The 18,594-nt window shown below is 39.5% G+C and overlaps 1 protein-coding gene across 2 annotated transcripts in view; it reads left to right on the forward strand.

The window, feature by feature from the left end:
• Positions 1 to 8,668: 8,668 nt before the first annotated feature.
• Positions 8,669 to 18,594, forward strand: part of RARB (retinoic acid receptor beta) — a 769,998-nt gene continuing 760,072 nt past the window's right edge. The window contains exons 1-2 of one of the 2 annotated variants that reach the window (XM_034955989.3): positions 8,686 to 8,794; positions 12,493 to 12,626. The gene's annotated coding sequence lies outside the window, so the exon portion shown is untranslated. Of the gene's footprint in view, positions 8,795 to 12,492; positions 12,627 to 18,594 lie in introns of both variants that reach the window. The other variant, XM_034955988.2, reaches the window with a different exon arrangement.

The raw sequence follows: 18,594 nt of genomic DNA on the forward strand, positions 1-18,594 counted from the left end.
AATACATACTGTGTTATTCATATAAAACTCCAAAGAGTCAAACCAAACTATATTGTTTAGGAATACATCAGTGGAAAACTTAGAGAAAAAAAAATACTGTACTGTAGAGTATTTTAGAAGTCAGGAGAGTGATTACTACCAAGGAAGAGGACAGAGAATTGAAGAATGGTATGCTGAGGCTTCTGGGTGGCTGGCTGATATTTCCAGTGGTGTTTCTTAATAACAACTCATTATACTCTACATTCATGTGTTGTATCATTTTCTGTAAATATGTTATCTTTCATAATAAAATGTTTTAAATATATCTATAAGAGTCAATATAAATTATGAGAAATAAAGAAAAGGAGAAAATGGATAAAAGAATGTTAAAAATATTTTATGATACTTTTGTCTATAAGTAGAATACACTCAACTCAGAATAATTGTAACAATGATATATTATTTTATAAAGCAAGAAATCTGGAAATATGATGGCTCCAAGTTAGATTAATATAGAAGCCCAACGATGTCATCAAGGACATAGTTTTTCTTCCTCTTTCTCCTCTATATTTTTCATCATATTACATTATCTTATTGTTACAGGATGGTTGTCACAAATGCAGAGCAGTGTATCCCTCTTTTTTTTTAAGGAAAAGGACCATTTCCCTCTGTGCGTGCGTGCACACTCACTCACATACAGACACACACGTTTCCCTTGACTCCTTGACTGAACTTGCATCCCATGTTCCTGCCCCAATGCAGAAAAGGGGCCACCATGACTGACTTAGAACAATTACGTTTTACCCAGTGTAGGGCTTGGCCTCCTGCCACATCTGAAGCACAGTTTTGAGGAGTGCAGATAATGAAACAAAATCAAGGATCAGTTAGACAGCATGAAGGCATACAGATGTCGTCTGTTACAAATTTTAAAATACAAACAATTTCTCTAAAATACTTGAGCCTTCAGATCAATTCATGATTAGAGTATTAATTAGTATTACCAAAAATGGCCCATACACAAGCATTTCCTAATGTACCTTATTAATTTAAAAAAGTAAATTAGCATCATATAAATGCTGTATTACCCAAAGAAGAAGCAGAACCAGATTATATCAAAATCTAAATGCTCCAAAAGAAGGAAGAATCTCTATAGAATTTCAAGAGAAAATACTTTTTATGTCTAATTATATGTATTCCTGGTTAGGTCATTTTTTTTATGGTCAGTGCTAACAAAAAGATACTGTCAGGTATGCATAGACTAATAAATATTACCACCCCAAGAATTTTAATGAAAAATAAATTGCTTGAAAGGGTTTTCCTGGTTTTAAGTCATGAAGGAAAAAAAAAAAATCAAACAAAAACCTAACTGTCATAGTATTCAAAATGGTATCGAGTTGTGACACCCTAAAATTTAGACTCAGTTCTTACCTAACAGGGTTATTGAGTATCTTTTTTATTTTTTTTTAATACAGGGTCTCACTCAATCACCCAGGCTAGAGAGCAGTGGCCTAATCATAGCTCACTACAACCTTGAAACCTCGAATTCCTGCACTCAAGTAATCCTCCCATTTCAACCTCCTGAGTAGTCAGTGCTGCAGATGTGTGCCCCACACCTGGCTAATTTTTTAATTTTTTTTTTTGTGGAGACAGGGTATCACTATATTGCCCAGGCTGGTCTTGAACTCCTGGCCTCAAGTCATCCTCCCACCTCAGCCTTTCAAAGTGTTGGGATTACAGGCTCTGGCTACTTTTGTGAGTATTAAAGGAGGAAAAATACATATAAAATATATAGCTCATTTACAGGAGGAGGGGAGTGACTTCATAAATATTAGTTATTTTGATAATTGTTAATATTTCCTGCCCCAACCCTAGAATCAGTCATTTCTCTAAGAAGCCTTGGTTCTGTTTATTGGAGAATGGTATTAGAAACCAAGATCTGGATGCTAAGTGTGTTCATTGCTACTGGACCATCTTTTCTTCTAGGACCATTCAGTTGACAGAGCAAGAAGATATACACATGTATACTAACCAGTATATATCAACATTTCTATAAATATTTCTATACATAACCATCTCTCTGTATATTAAGCTTAACATGAGTTTATATGGATGTTTCAAACTGTAACCTATTATCTCATGGATTCTTCCAACATCCTCTTTGTTTATCTGTTAGCTCCCACTGTGACAGTGGGAAACCTATCTCTTACAATCTGCCAATCTAACATGTACTTAATTGTTCAGTTCCAGTATGCATGCATAGCAGCACCAGAATTAACTAGTACTGTATTTGTGTGATTTTTTTTTTTTTTTTTTTTTTGAGACGGAGTTTTGTTCTTGTTGCACAGGCTGGAGTGCAATGGCGCAATCTCGGCTCACCACAACCTCTGCCTCCCGGATTCAAGGAATTCTCATGCCTCAGCCTCCTGAGTAGCTGGGATTACAGGCATGTGCCACCATGCCCAGCTAATTTTGTACTTTTAGTAGAGACAGGGTTTCTCCATGTTGGTCAGGCTGGTGTCGAACTCCTGACCTCAGGTGATACACCCACCTCAGCCTCCCAAAGTGCTGGGATTACAGGCATGAATCACTGCACCTGGCCTATATGTATGATTTTTAAACCTGATAGAGATGTTAAATACACTTCTTGAAGAGCATGCACAGATTTCAAAAATTAATAGTACTATATATCTGGATGTCATATTTCTCTATTTTTAAATTTTGGGGGGGATATTTTGGGGGGAAGAAGATAAAGACATACAAAATTATTGTCTCTCACAAGAGACAATAGAGAAACAAGAGACAACTAGAGAAAAAGAAGGGGGCTACTTAATCTTTCTAGTGAGAAATAGGAACTTACAAAATTAAAACAATATTTAAATTCCGAAACTGTCCTATATACCATATTGATACATACAATTTTAATTAAAATTCCAGAAGGATTATTTTTTCAGCACACTACAGCTAAAGTTTTAAAGTTCGTCTAAGAGAAAATGTCATTATAATTGTGAAGGCAAATAAAAAATATGTAGCGTTTTGGAATATGCCACTTGTGAAGAATTACCACCTTCATTTATGTAAGAGTTTATGCAATCTGCAATTATGGCCCTAGATCTACAGTGGGCTGGGAGGGCTGTGTCTTGTTCATCTTTATGATAATAGCGCCTAGTGTGCAGTGAGCAGTCGGTGAACATTAAATTGAAGATGACCTTCCTTCACTTCTAATTTAAGAGGTGAATTATTTATTCAAAACTTTATATAAAATCTAGAGTATTGTCCTGTGAATACACATGTTGGCATATATACCTAGTTTTGAGTCACTGTAGATTTGTGATGAAATCTACTCCTAAGGTTATGTAAATTAGTGAAGGCCAAAAGTGTATTTGTGTGTTGGTTTTACAGAGCATTAAGTACTTCACAGAGAGACTTGATTTAGTTGTAGACAGATATCTGAGAGGCTGTGACGAAGGGAGAAAAGATACTTAAAGTGGAAGCATGAGGTTTTGAATACAGTCTTTTAAACTGAAGTTAAGTCCCCTCTATAACTGTAATAGAAATCAGTTATGCAACTAGCATACAATTTATAGAAATGTGATGAAATGTTCATATATATCTTTTTGTTTTAATTGAAGTTGACTTAATTTCTCAACTTTCTTGAAAGCTAAAAAAACAGACACAAGACCTTTCTTTGTGCTAACTAAATATTTGGATGTTTTACACAAACACATATTTTATTATGCTACTACTGCAACCTGGAATATTACCTACATATTTTAATTGATCTTAATAATTTATGTATACATGAAATATTAGTTTACATTTGAAAATTTCTCTTCCAAAACAGCTGTTCAGTTCAGAAAAATTGAACAAGAATATTTATGAATATAAAATTTCATGAGTCAGTTGTATTAAACACATTGTATACCCTCCATAAATCCTGATTTTCTCAGTAGATTCACATTTTTCCCATCACTGACATTAATTTCCTGAAGACTGTGCCTTTAAGAAATAATTTGAAATGGGAGGGAAAAAGTTTTTTTTTTTTTTTCAGTGAGCAGTTAGAGCCAGATCTTATAATTTTTTTCAAAGAAATTCTAGTCTTTGGGGAATCAGTAGTTCAACCCCCTTGCAAGACGTTGAATTCTAAGTCCATGATCAGTCAATAAGTTTTGGCAACCTATATTAAATTATTTTTGGAAAGCTTCTCATGGATAATAATATGACACTAACTGATGCCCTAAAAAGCGGTATCAGTAGGGGGAAAGGGTAACCATGAGTTACTCACAGGTGGTGGATTGATTTTATGATCATCAAGGAAATCAGGTGAGAGTTTGTTGGGGAGTGAGAATGAAAGTGGAAAACATCTTTATGGCATTCCAGTAAACCACAAACCATTCCACTTTTACCTCCATGATTGATGATGCCACTGAAAACCCTCCATGGGACGACTGCACTTCCTTGAATCTCAAATTGTAGACCATTCATTATGCTATATATTTTCCACCCTGACCTGATATTGATGTACACTGTATTTAATGAATCATATTTATCACCCTGTTTCAGCACAGGATGTACTGTGTATCTTATCTTAGACTCATGGTCCAAGTGGGAAACGGAGCAAGTGAAGTGTGGGAATAGAATCTAACAAGAGGGCAGGTTAGGAAGTGCCAGACAGGATGGAGGAAGAGATAGAAAACTTGAGCTGGAATCTCTAACTGGGACAGAACAGAGCATTCCAAACACTGGTGAAAATGAACAGTGGACTCCTGCCATCTGTATGATGGCAAAATGACAATATCTTCAAAACCAGATTCTCCTAGCTTCAGATTATTATCCAAATCTGCTCTCAGTTAATGATAGAAACAGTTTCCCAAAGTGTTGAACCAACGTGCATATACCCAGGGCCAAACATTACCACCAAAATAAAAGCAACGTATTTAAATAGATATTTTGAAGGAAATTACAAATGAAAAGTGAGAAGAAGCTAGTCTATGAATATTTCTAAGCTGGTCATTTTCCTCAAAATAAAGCAAAATAATTAGACTTATACATGATGTTTAACCACGCATAGTTATATGATAGCTTTTCCTTTGTGCCTTGCTAACATTTTTAATATTTCAGGGCACATGATGGTTGGGTAGGACTAGCCATGCCAGGCCACAGCCATGCTAGTAAACATTGGTGTGGAGGCTCACCTAAGGTAGGGAAAGTTACTTGAGGACACATCATGGGAGGCAGCCAGGAGTAAACAATTTCAAATATAACCAATTTATTGTACAAACTGAAGTATAAACATGAAACTATTATATTTTTCTGAAACCTCTGTCTCAAATGCATTATGTCCATTTTTCTTTTTCCATAAGGTAGAAGACCCCTTAACAAGACCTTGGGCAGATTTCATAATTTCTGGTTAACTTTCAGTTACTCAGTTTCAACTGTTAAAAATCCATCAAGTTTAAATTTAAATTTCCAGTTTTGTCTCCAACCAGAGCTCTCTTTTCCTGATCACAGACCAGTCCTGAGCTTAAGGAGCCTTTGCTTAAGGAGCTTGTTCTTACTCCTCTTTTCAAATCAGCACAAAGGATTCCAGGGGAACCCAGGCTTGGTTTGGAGATACCTTTTCCTTCCACTTTCAAGGCATAACTCCCCTTTCCTCTGGTCTTAGGGGAAGGAATGGGAAAAGAGATGGAAGGGCAAATTCCCACTATTTGTCTGCACTTGGGTGAGCTGTCATGAATTCTTTGGCTAAGAGGGACTGGTTGTCCATATATTCTTATGCCAGGTATCCAAATGCTGGCTCATGTGGGTGACAAGGTTGTGAGGACACTGGAGAGCTGGCCTATATCTCAGTGCTTTGACATGATTTCACATTTTCCAAGCCTCTTTAATTCCCCGGCTATCCCATCATGTAGGACATCCCATAGCCACTTCTTGCTGAGGTTCTCTTTCCCAATGTCAAGCCCTCTTGGGTGGGGTTTTAGCCACTCAGCTCATGCTTGGTACCCAAAATGGAAAACTCACATTTGACTTTGTCTGACGTAGACAAAGTCAAGAATCAACTCACATACTGTACAATTCTTTTTACAATTTTTTTGTGGTGACATCCCACCTTCCCCAAATTTCTGAGTTCCATTGCTTTCAACTACTAGCAACTTTGCTTTTCTTTTTCTCTGAAAGACTGCCCTGAAGCTACTGGAGCCTACAGATGTGCCAAGAAATTTATTTCCCCTGGGAGGCTGTTTACCAATAAACTGCCTAGCTCTCTTCATTCAGTGTGGGGCAATTTAGAGGCTTAACTTAAACTCTAGAAGTTCCCTGCAGAATCAAGCCAAGCCCTATCCACTGCTGTGGGACTTTTGGACCCTTGTTCAGCTTCTTCTCCTTTCCTTTCTGCTGCCCCTGCCACTCTCCCCAATGTTCTTACTGATTTCTCCTATGAGCACTTTCTTAATAAATCACTTGTATCCTTACTCAGGGTCTGTTCCTTTGGAAACTGACCTAAGAAACCTACTCTTGACATACAGTTGGATAAGCATGGAGCTCCCTGCCACATTGTCCCCAATCAATCCTGCCATCTCTTTCTCATTTTCTTTCTAATTTCAAAAGTCTTAGTAGCGGTTAATGTTCTTTTCCTTCCTCTCTCCTCCCATTCTCCTTCTCCTTCCTTCTTTCTTCTTACCTTCTTTCCTCCTGCCTCCTTCTTTCCCTTCTTTTATTCCTTCATCCTTTCCTTGTCTTTCTTTTCTTTCCTATTCTATATCCTTTCTAGAATAAGCACTGTGGTTCCAGATTTCTAGTCTTTTCTCCCATATATATTACTCTTGGAATTTGGGAAGAGAAGCCAAACTGTTTTGGATTCTTTGATGGACTGATTTTCTTGATAATAATGTTTCTCTTTCATTACTTAAAATGGTAACGCTTTTGGTGCTGAGAGCAGGTTGACATTTCTTAGGAAGGAGGGGAACATGAAGGTGGTAGAGAAGAGGTTTTTTTGAAGGCTCACTTGCTCTGGACACCAGAGTAAGGCTTTGACCAGGCTTTCTTGAGGACTGGAACTTCAAACTTCTACATCTACCCCAAATAAACATTCAAAACCAGAATCAATTCAAACTTCTACATCTACCCCAAATAAATATTCAAAACCAGAATCAATTCCTAGAGCTAGCAGTGGAGGTCAAGGCAGTGTCATCATTTTCCTCCCTGGCAATGGATCATCAATTCCCCCAGTACAGACAGTCCCTAACTTAAGATGGTACAACTTATGGTTTTTAAATTTTTTGACTTTACGATAGTGCTAAAGCAGTAGGATACTCCTGAGAGAGAGGCTGAGTGGCAGCAGCAGTGGCAGCCAGCCTTGCAATCACCGGGGTAAACCACCGATATTCTACAGTGTACTGTGTTACCAGATGATCTTGCCCCACTGTAGGCTACCGACTATAAGTGTTCTGACTGGGCTAAGCTCTGATGTTCAGTAGGTTATATGTATTAAATGCATTTTTTATATTCTCAATTTACAATGTATTTATCAGAAGGTAAACCTGGCGTAAGTCTAGGAACATCTGTATTTAATAATGTCCAAAGTTCTGGAAAGTACAGTGGGAAAAAGTGAGAAGGAGAACTCACTACAAATGGTGAGTGAATGGCTAAGTTTTATTTGTTTTCTATAGTTGATGCCTTAGGAAGTTGAAACAAGAAACCTGTACACCAGTTAGATAATTAAAATGGCACATTGGCAGAAGATGGTTTCCCTCGTGTCTCATACATAGCATTTATGAATGAAAGTTCTCAGCATCCCAGTGGTTCTCCTTTTGAACTGGCTCATCCATTACTGGGGTAATGATTTTCCGTCTGGGCAACAGCAAAGCCAAAGGCCTATTACACAGGCAACATAAAGTTAAAAAGACATTATGAATAAAACGTTGGCTCATGCCGGCTTTTGCCAAGCCTTCTCCAGAGAAGATTGCCTGATGCCGACACGTGTTTATTACACTTAATAATGTTTACATAATTCTTCTTTGAGCTCATTAGAGCTGTCAGATCAGAAGTAAATGTATTCCCCCCTCTGTTTATCTCTAAAGACTTCTCAGTCAATAAAGCAAGATGAATGACATCCAGGGCGCAGACAAGTACTCTTGAGCTTTGCAAACACTGCCAAGTTAAACCCTCAGCCAGGGTGGGCTGGTGGGTCTCAGGACTGAGGGAGCATGCATCTCATCAGCCACTTAGTTCTCTTGGCGGTGCTTCTCCAACTTTAATGTGCTTGGAATCTCCCTGAGAGCTTCATAAAATACACAATGCTAGGCCCCCTCCCCAGAGATTTTGGTTCACTAGATCTGGGTTAGGGCCCAGAAATTTGCATTTCTAGCAAGCCCCCAGGTGATGCTGATGCTGATGCTGCAGGTGCATGTAACCCACTCAGAGTAGTCCTATTCTGGAGTTCATTTTCTTTTGTTGGGGAGGAGGGTGGCGGTACCCCTTGGCAACTTGGGACATCCTGGCTGGCCTGTGGCATGCATCAGCCACAGCGGTGAAGGCGGCAGGGGCAGCAACCAGAGCAGCAGCAGTGGCAGCAGTAGCAGCCGGGGCCGCCGCCGCCTCCGGCTCAGCTCACGCGGAAACCCCACTGGGCCGTCGTGGCTCCGCGCGGTTGCGGGCCAGCGTGGAGAGGCGGGACGTGGCGCCCGGGGGCGGGGCCTGGCGCCCGGGGGCGGGGCGCAGCGAGCCGAGCTCCCGCTGTCTGCTCTCAGCGGCGGCGGCAGGGGCTGAGGGCACAGCCAGCGGGCGGCGCGCCGCGGACTCCAAGGCAGCCCGCCGAAAGGTAAAGCCAGGAGAGCGCGCTGGCGGGTCTTCCTGTTGGGTGGCTGCTGTCCAAGCCCCTAGCGTCCCCGGAGCCCCAAGCTGGGTCTGGAAGACCAGGGCATTTGCATGGCATCCAGGGACCGGCTGCCTAGCAGGGATTTTGCGTGTACCGCGGCGGGGCCGGGGGCTGGGGGTTGGGGGGGGTCTGCAGCGGGAGCCCGCGACCGATCCCAGGACATCTGGACTCGCGGACAACTTTGCGCAGCAGTCCTCTTCCAAGTTCCCTTTATTGCTATTGTCTTAGCGCCTGTCTGACAGTCTCCCCGGACTCCAGCTTTGTTCTCATTAGGGCAAACCCGCCCTCCCCAGGGGCGTGAACCCAGGAGTCGCTGGCAAGTTGCACCTGCCAGCCGGATCCGCCCCGGCTCCCTTCGCGTCCCTGCCGGGTCCAGCGCTGTCCTGCGCACATTAGGGCTGGGCACGGCGAAACCTGGCGCCCTTGGGAGCAGAGGTTCTCGCTCCATTCCCCTGTGGGGATCTAAGCTCCGGGCCGGGGTGTCGGACCTCTGGGTTGCAGCATGCTTTGGGGCCGAAGAAAGGGCGAGAAAAAGTTTGAGCATTGGCTGGGCCTAGGGAGCGGGTAGCGCCAGGCTGCACATGGCAGGAGTTGGAGAAGAGTACTAGGGGCTTGGCGCCGGACACAAGGACGCGGCCAGTGACCGAGCCCTGGAGGCTGAAGCTCTAAGCCTGGACTGTCAGCCGGGAAGGGGTTCTTGCTGTGTGAGCGCTTTGGCAGGAAGAGGCTGTGTGTGATTGTAGAGACGATGGGCGGAAAAACAGAGAAGAGAGAGGTACTAGGAATCTATGTAATTGCAGTGTGCCCCAGTGTGCACTTTTCTCCCTCCAGATATTTTGAAAAAGGTGTGCACGCCGATGTCTTGTAGGTGGACTCCCGGAGGTGGGGGTGGGGGTGGATACGAGGGATAAGTTTTACCTAGAGCTAGAGCTGGCGTTGAAAGTGAACAGGTGACAGAAGACGTGTGTGTGTGTGTGTGTGTGTGTGTGTGTGTACGTGCGCGCGCGCCGTGGCTAAGGATGCTCGGGTGCTGGACCGCCCGCTGTGCCTCCACACCCCTCCGCCCCGCCCCCTTCCAGCTCTCAGCGCGGGGTGAGTTTCCCTGACACTCCCCGCCGGAGGCAAGCAGGCAGAGGCGAAGTGATGGTCGCGGAGTGGAACAGACAAAAGGGTGCATTTGGACGACCCTTTCAGGACCAGGCGGCCAGAGTGTGGGGTGTGTGTGTGTGTGTGTCTGTCCGTCTGTCTATCTGGAGGGGGTCCCTGTCCTGCCAGTTATGGAGGGACCACTGAGAGAAGAGGAAAGAGGTAGGAGCGGGAGAAAGACAGGTGAGGCGGAGCGGAGGATAAGAAACCGAATGGGAGAGAGTCGAGAGCCGAGATTTAAAAGCATCTTGCCTAATTGGACTCAGATTTATAAATTAATTTTTAAAAGAGGTGCTAGAAGTAGGAGAAGAAGAAGAAAAGAGCCCTGAAGCTAGAATTTTACAGGATGGGGGTGCAATAAGTTAGATTATTTAATAAAGGTATCTTATCGAGCCATGTTAAAGTAAGTCTAAAACCCTCTCTGAAGTTTATTGCTGGTTTTAGATAGTCTCCTTTGACACATCTTTGCAGCACCTACTCCAGAAGTACCTTTTGACTGTCAGAAGGAAGTAAAAGGCATATATACACAAATAAAATGCAGCTAAATGAAGTTTAAATGAAGCTTTGAGCCGGATTAAATGGCTTGTGTAACTGCTGAATGTTGCTAAAGTACTGTCAGGGCTATAAAATAGCCAGACAAAAATAAAGCAAAAAATAATTGTAACAAGAAAATGAAGGCTTTACAAGAACTTCAGTAATGAACACATAACAATTGATGGTATGATGCAGTAATTATTTTCGTATTTACGCCATTAACGATTGTAATTTAACGTTAATGTCCTGGTATTTTATTCCTTCTCATTTGCAGACAAAAGCACATCTGAGACGCCATCAGGGAGTAATTTGGTAATATAAAGTCATGAATAGAAAACACTAAACCATGCTCAGAACTCTGACAACATAAAGCGTGAAACAAAATAACCTCATTTGCTGTTTATTATCTGTCTTTATAATTCTGTTTACCATCATTTGCATAAATGAATAGCTAAATTGTATAGTATATTCCTTCTTGGACAAAAAAAATACATGATGCTTGTAGATATGGTGGGAGGGGAACTAGTAGGTAATTCTTACCTTAAGCATGAAGGAAAAAAAAAAACCTGTGGGGTTAGAAACTGTTGCAAATAATCAGAATGGAAATTTAACCTACTTTAGGCATCCTTATTTTATTTAACTTGGCTCAGGTAGCTTTAACAATATATACGTAATTAGGAGATGGACAGACCCTAAACTTCTTTGCTAGCAAATCATAACAAAACTAAATTGAAGAGCTACACGTTGTGTGATGAAGCAGTTTTGTTAATCTGAATAACTATTTCTTTCTGTTCAGACTTTCAAAGGTTAAATTTTCTGAAAGTGAGAAGGAAGGAGTTTATTGGAAGAAGTTCAAAACAAAATTATTTCAGCAGAAACTTAAGTTATTAACATCTAAAGACAATCATCAGAGTTCACACATTTTAAAAGTATTGTGCATTGTTTTAACCTTAGGGACATTTGTGAAAACTTCTTTACTCATATGATAAAGGGAAAAAATAATAACTGCTTTAAAAAGGCTCTAAAGTAAAATGCCAGCAAAACAGCTGAGCAAAACATGTGGTTAAGAAGGATCAATCAAGCACATGAATGTTTAAAAATATCTATTTATTATTACCAGGCTCATAAAATATCACAGTGATTGAATATCCCTTTTCCTTCCCATACAAATATGCTGATCTCATGTGGAACAGCACAGTGAAATCAGTATTACCTGAGAATAGATTCCATGTGAGAATAAGGACTTTGTATATATTTCAAGTACAGAGAAAAAAAATTTTTAAGTGGGAAGCAAGCTGTTCATTACAGTGGAGCCTGGTGACTGTGTAAGATTGGGGTAAGTTCTTAGCAGTTAGTTGGCTACAAACTTATTTGTTTATTCATTTATGCAATATGCATTTTTAAAGTACCCATTATTAATGACTAGATATTGTACTATGTATTGGGGATTCAAGGATGAGTTAGACTCATCCCCTGTATTTAGAAAAAATTGAGTCCCATAATATATATATATATATATAATTAATGTCAATTAAAAATAAAATTCTTAAAATGAGAAAACAGTTATGTGGGAAAATAAATGCAATAAAATATGAGAAGTGTCCACCTATCCTAGAACTTGGGAATGAAATAGGCTAGACTCAACTTTCAGCTCTTTTTCTTACTAGTTACGAGAACCTGATCCAGTTATTTAACCTCTCTGAACCTCAGTTTTCTCATCTGATAAATGAGAGAAATAACACTTCCCTAAATCATGGAGTTGTTACAACAATTACATGTCAACATATTTTTAATGTCTTCTATGTTTAAAACAAACTCTGGATCCCATACTTCTCAGCATCCCTTACCTCATTTCTTTTCTCCGTGTCATTGTCAAACTTCTGGTGAGGCTTGTCTGCACATGTTAATCTCCACATGCTAATCTCCACCTCCTCTCTACCTTACTGTCTGTCCTCCTCCAGTGTGGCTTCTGCCTCCACCGCTTATGAAAACAACTTCTCTTGACGTCAGCAGTGACTACTGAGCAGCGATCTGCACTCTTACTCAACTTCTTGAAGCATTGGACAGAGCTGACTCGTCCCTTTTCTGTCATAAGGTATATTCTGTTGGCATCTTTCAGTGACTTTGGTGGCTTCTGTGAGACTGTATGTCTTTAATTCTCCTCTTTAGGGTTTATTATTTCCCAGCTGGCTCCACTTTCATGATCTCATCTCTAAATAAAGCTTGGATCTTACCAACACTAGGGCTATATTCTGGCCCATCTTTTTATATTGCCTTCCTCTTCCCTCCCCAGCTTCCGCTTTAGGTAATATCTTTCATTCTCATGGTTTTAAGTCTTATCCATACAACAATTCAATTTATGTCTCTAATCCATTCCTGGCCTCTGAGCTTCAGCAACATCTATTCAATTGCCCACTTAACGTCTCCATTTGGATGTTTCCCAAGCATATCTAACATTTTACACCCAAAATTAAAGGTTATATTATCACTACAAACAACCTCCTAAAATTATTCTCTTTAGTCTTCCTCATTTGGGGAAATGACAGTACCATACTAATTGTTCAGTTCAGAAACTTAGATTTATTCGTTTGCCTCAATTATTTCTTAATTCATCATGTACATTGTGTCCAAGGTAGGCATGTGCCTGATACCCACAGGTAGACCTGCCAGTATTGGTGGATTATAGTCTGCATTTGTTCTGATTGGCCAGTGCTCTAGCCATACCAGTTGATAAGTATTTTGGACTAATACCCCTGCTCATATCTCACCTTTGTTCACCTCTATCATAACCCCTAGTGTCCAGGTCAATATCACCTTTCACCTATTATTTTTGTCCTGACATGATAGATGTGTGTGACTAGTATCACTATTTAAAGATAAACTGATTGGCTATATTTTGCAGATTATATAAGTTTCACGCAATCTAATGTTAGGAGGTTGAACATCAATTAAGAAAGAGCTTATACCTTTCATGGTAACTCACCAATTTAATACTAAGAGGTTGGATATGTTCCAAGGTAGAAGTCCTTTGTGAGCTGAGAAATATGCTTGGTGGATCCCACGCTAAAGCGACAGATTATGGAATTTCACTTTTGCCAAATTTGGAACACAGTACTATGTTTGATTGTTAATTTTAGGAAAATGAAATCAGATTAATTTCTACCACTAAAAAAAAGCAAATTTAAATAATCATAATCTTGAATAGCCTGTTTTTTCTCTTGGCCAGCAGAGTACATATAATAAAAAACCTAGAAATACGTTTAAGAGACTGAGAATCAAGCATGTTCAATGTTGTATACAGATTTTTTTTGACAAAAAATAAAAATGAAAGCAAAATATTTGAGTGAGAAGTATCATCAATGTCAACCCCAGAACTGTTGTAGCAGGCTTCCCCTCTTTCACTAGGAAGCCACTGTTCTGAGCATAACCGGCATCCTTGAGTTCACTTCACTTTGTATGTGGTACATCTGAGATGTGGAAGGTTTTACCTCTCTCAAAAGAGCAGTGATGATGTCAATGTAATCATGTAAACAAGAGTCAAGTGATCATTCAGTGGTATCATTGGACTCGAAGGTCAAGAAAAATCTAAGTTTCAATTTTCTAGGGATAGAAGCAGTTTTATTCACAAAAGAGTCACAGGACTGCAAGAAGAATTTGTTCAATTGTAAGCCCACTTTATATTCTCTGTTAGTCTTTTTGTGCTGATCCTGGCTTTTGCTTTTGCATTGCTCTGGGCTGTAGAACCAGTCTCATAGTAACTTTCCCTTTTCCTTTTATTTCTTCCTTTCCTTTTTCCTTTTTTCCCCTATTTATTTCTTTCATCGTCTTCAGTTCTTCCTTTTTCTTTCTTCACTTTCTGCTGTGCCTTTCCATTCTCTCTTCCCTTCTTCTGTCCCTTATCCTTTTAAATTGTCTTTCTTCATCACTCTTATATAAGCAAAAACAAACAAAATAAAAATATATGTGTGAGTTTTGCCCTGGCTGTTTCCACCATTATAGGATTTAATCTACAGCATTGCTCTTGCCTTTTGTACTTGGTGGTCTTTGCATTCATCATGTCAAACTTATATCAAGAAGTTTAAACTCTTGTCTCGGTTTCACTTATGCCAATAAGTAAACATAGAAAAGATGGAAGAAAGAGAACTGATGAAATGTGTCTGTGGATCCATGCTACCATGCTCTAGAATGCCCCTTTTCCAATACTGTTGTTTTTACAAGCAGGTGGCAGAAAGGTAGCAAGCCAAGCAAATAACTTCCTGAATTCAGGTACCATTTTGGAAGATTCATGTCCATCTTCACAGGGATGGTGAAAATTAGAGTAACGGCTTTTAAATGATGATTACTAATATTGATTGAGTGCTCTGTATGTGCCAGACTCTGTACTAAAAGCTTGGCAAATGTTATTACATTTATTACTCACACACAGTAGGCTAATATTATAGGGTAAAGAAACAGCCTTAACAAGGTTAAATGACTGGAACAAAGGTTGCAGAACCAAAAGCATGGGAGTGGCAATTCAGATCCTCTTAACTGCTGTTCTTTATTCTGTAGTCTGTAGTAGGGCACCTCCCCAGTAACAGCCAGATTCTATATCTATGAATATATTCATAATGATAGAGCGCTGTCGAGATGCCCAGAAGCCACAGTATCTACATTAATATGGACACACCTCAAAGAAACAATGGGTGGTGAAAGTTGCATTCATTGGCCCGGGGGCCCAAGTTATATAGGTCAGTTGAGTCCATCTTAAGATTACATCCTTCACAAGAAAGCATGATAGAGGCAATTCACCATAGACTGTCTCTTCAACGTGGTTACTGGGGAAGCCTGAAAACAAGTGGGATTTTCAGTCTGGGATGACCTAAGCATCATGGGCTTTGGAAAAGACTTGAGTGGCTCTGCAAATGCTCTGTGTTCTCTTTCAGGACAATGCACTTTAACATTTTTAGGTAAGCATGGTATAGTTTGTCTTTTGAGAGAGTGAATGTGGATAATGCTAGATCTGAGCAGAAGAGAAATAAGATAGCATTGTGTAAAGGAAATGAACCTTGACCACCAAGGAATGAGCAAAGCAAAATCTCCTCTTTTGTGAATGGAGGCAATTGGAATTAGGTCTCTAATTATTTGCAGCAGCAATGTCCCAGGATCCTATACGTGGCAAGGGACTGGATATAAGAGAGGACAGCTGGCAATCAGTACTGTGTGTCTTTTAAGAGTTTCAAATATGACTCCTGTTTTCTAGCAAAGTTTGTTCAAGAACCTAGTTTGAATTACATGAAAACACTGGCAGTCAAAAAACATGAGAGTATTCCAACAGCTTCATGACTGGAGATCCTGTTTCTACCCTTGCCTCACATAATAGCTACATTGGCCTTAATAAAATGTTAATCAGAATATGACATTTATTGTGTCAGCATCCTCCAAATGGCTTCCCATCTCACTCTTACTAGAAGCCCAAGACCTTACAGTGTCCTACCAAGCTCTTTATGATCTGGCCCCTGTTATCTCTCTGACCTCATCCTTGGCCTCCTTTGTTGAATAAATCAATAAATGAATGAGTAAATGATTCTTGAGCGAGACAGGGAATATCCAGGGTGCTCAATAGTGTTTGTTGAATAAATGCACAAGGAGAGGATTTACCGTTTTAATGAAGATACTTTGGAAAAATTCGCGTTGGGAAAAAGAGGGACAGAAACAAATTAGAGAATGTGAATAATGGTAGTATATCGGAACTTCTGGATGCTGACCTAGATTTTTTATCATTTATATATGTATTTATTTCATAAGTATTTATTGAGCATCTACCAGTCTAAAGGTTGGATGTCCATCAATAAACAGGAAGGCAAATTCACCAGCCCCTTGGGGCTGACGTTCTGTTGGGAGACATATATCACAATAAATTAGACAAATAATATGATAATTTCAGATAGCAATATGTCCTATGAAGAAAACCTTATCATATAGTTTACCTCTTTGACCTTATCCATTGGCCTCCTTTGTTTAATGGATGAATGACTTGAGTTAGCCAAGTAATATCCAAGGTGGAGAATACTTTACTTGCAGATCCCACATCTTCCTGGTATTAAACCATGAATAATGTGGTCATCTGCAACTGGTAGAGATCACAGAGGTGAGTAAAGTTTAAACAGTCTTGTGTTGAGTGAATATATAGTCTTGTCTTCTTTAAGATTTTTCCACTAGTGAAATAAGGCTTAGTACTAAAATATTGTTTGAAAAACAGAGTTTGACAAAGAAGATCCCAAATTGATGGCTTCTGTAAATGTGTTCTGCATTTAATTTGAGAACTGTATTAAATGTTTCACTGTCACAATGACAATTGTGGTTTTCTTTTGATAATTTAATAAAGAAGTAAAACTTAGAGTAGATAGCTTTTTGCTTGCTTCACATATGAATATATTCAATATTACAGTTAAAAGAGACAGTGCTGAAACATTTAAATTGAAGAGGTTCAGATTCTATGTGATTTTCACAGTACTCAGTTTATTTTCTCAGTACTGATTTTGGCCCTTTTATTTTCTCTTTGTGTTAATTTTGTTATGGCACAGATCGAAAACTAGTACAGGATCTAAATCACCAGAATTGGCTTGGAAACATAAATGATTAATGACAAAGTCACACCAAAAAGGAAACAGTGATTGCTGTGAATGAAGCATTCTGAGGTTTTCTGATATTACTCATTAGGATCACCAGTGGCCATGAAGCCTGTATTAGTTTTCTATCACTGCCTTAACACATTAACACCAAATTCGTGGCTGAAAACATCACACATTCACTATATCACCGTTTCCATAAGTCAGAAGTCCAGGCAGGCTTACCAGGCCAAAAATCAAGGCATCAGCTACCCTGAACCTTTATGTAGAGGTTTAAGAGAAGATTTTGCCTTCAGATTTGTTCAAGTTGTTGGCAGAATTCAGTTCTGTGTGGTTCTAAGACTAAAGTCCCTATTTCCTTGCTGGCTGTCGGCTGGGGATCATTCTCAACTTTCAGAGTCATTCTTTGGCTCTATCCTTCTTCAAAGTCAGCAACAGTGAGTCCTTGTACTTCCAATTTCTCTGACTTCCACTTTTCCTACATCTCTTCTACTTGCAGCCAGAGAAAGTTCTCAGCTTTTTGAAGGCTTGTGTGATTAGATAATCCAGGATAATATCTCCTTTTTTAAGGTCAATTGATGAGTAACTTTAATGACATCTGCAAAATTTCTTTTGCCATGAAAGGTAACATATTCACAGGAGCAATAGCAGAGTGACAGATAGCATGGCCAGAATTTTGCTTACCAGGGCCCATGAAGTCTACCTCTGATGATATGGTTGTCAACTGAGACAGACCAGAGAACCTAAAAACTATCAGACACTATAGCTTGACAAGTATATTGGAAAGCTATAAGCTTTTGGCAAAGGACAAAGCAATGATCTTCTAGTACATCCTGTAATAAAGCCACTGCAGAGTAAAGATAGCCATGGTATTAAACAAAACAGAAATAGTTTATTTAATTTTATGAGATGTGGCCTCCAAAAAGTAAGCTTAAATAAACAAAGAATACTTCATGTACTGGGATGGAACATTCAAATGCCTTCAGGAGTCAGGAGTCAAGAAGGGAGGTAGCAATAATATATGGCAATAGCAGTATGGATTAAGAACATGAAAGAGGGCAGCCCTAACTTAGCTCCAGGCACTTGTTTACTTTGGAGCAATTTCAGCCTAGTAATGACAAATTATATGAGGGTTTAGAAATCTGAATTTTTATGTGACTCTGGAAATCTGTGTAAAATCTCCAGGTTTTTTTTTTTTTTTTAATGCCAACTAAATCAAAATTAAAAACAAAAGAAGCACCAAAACCTAATATATTATGGGATGAAATTTGGCTTGTGGGCTGCCGGTTAGCAATTTATGGTTTTAGTCATACGGACTAAAGTACATATTTGAGTAAAAAAGTATTTAATATGATAGAAAATACTCAATTTAGGAATTGGCATTGACAAAGATACTAATTTACTCCAATATAGTAAGACTAGGAAGTTCGTGGCTTCAGCTTTCAGAAGTAA

The sequence above is a fragment of the Pan paniscus genome, chromosome 2 (assembly GCF_029289425.2).
Source record: "Pan paniscus chromosome 2, NHGRI_mPanPan1-v2.0_pri, whole genome shotgun sequence".
NCBI classification, from domain to species: domain Eukaryota; kingdom Metazoa; phylum Chordata; class Mammalia; order Primates; family Hominidae; genus Pan; species Pan paniscus.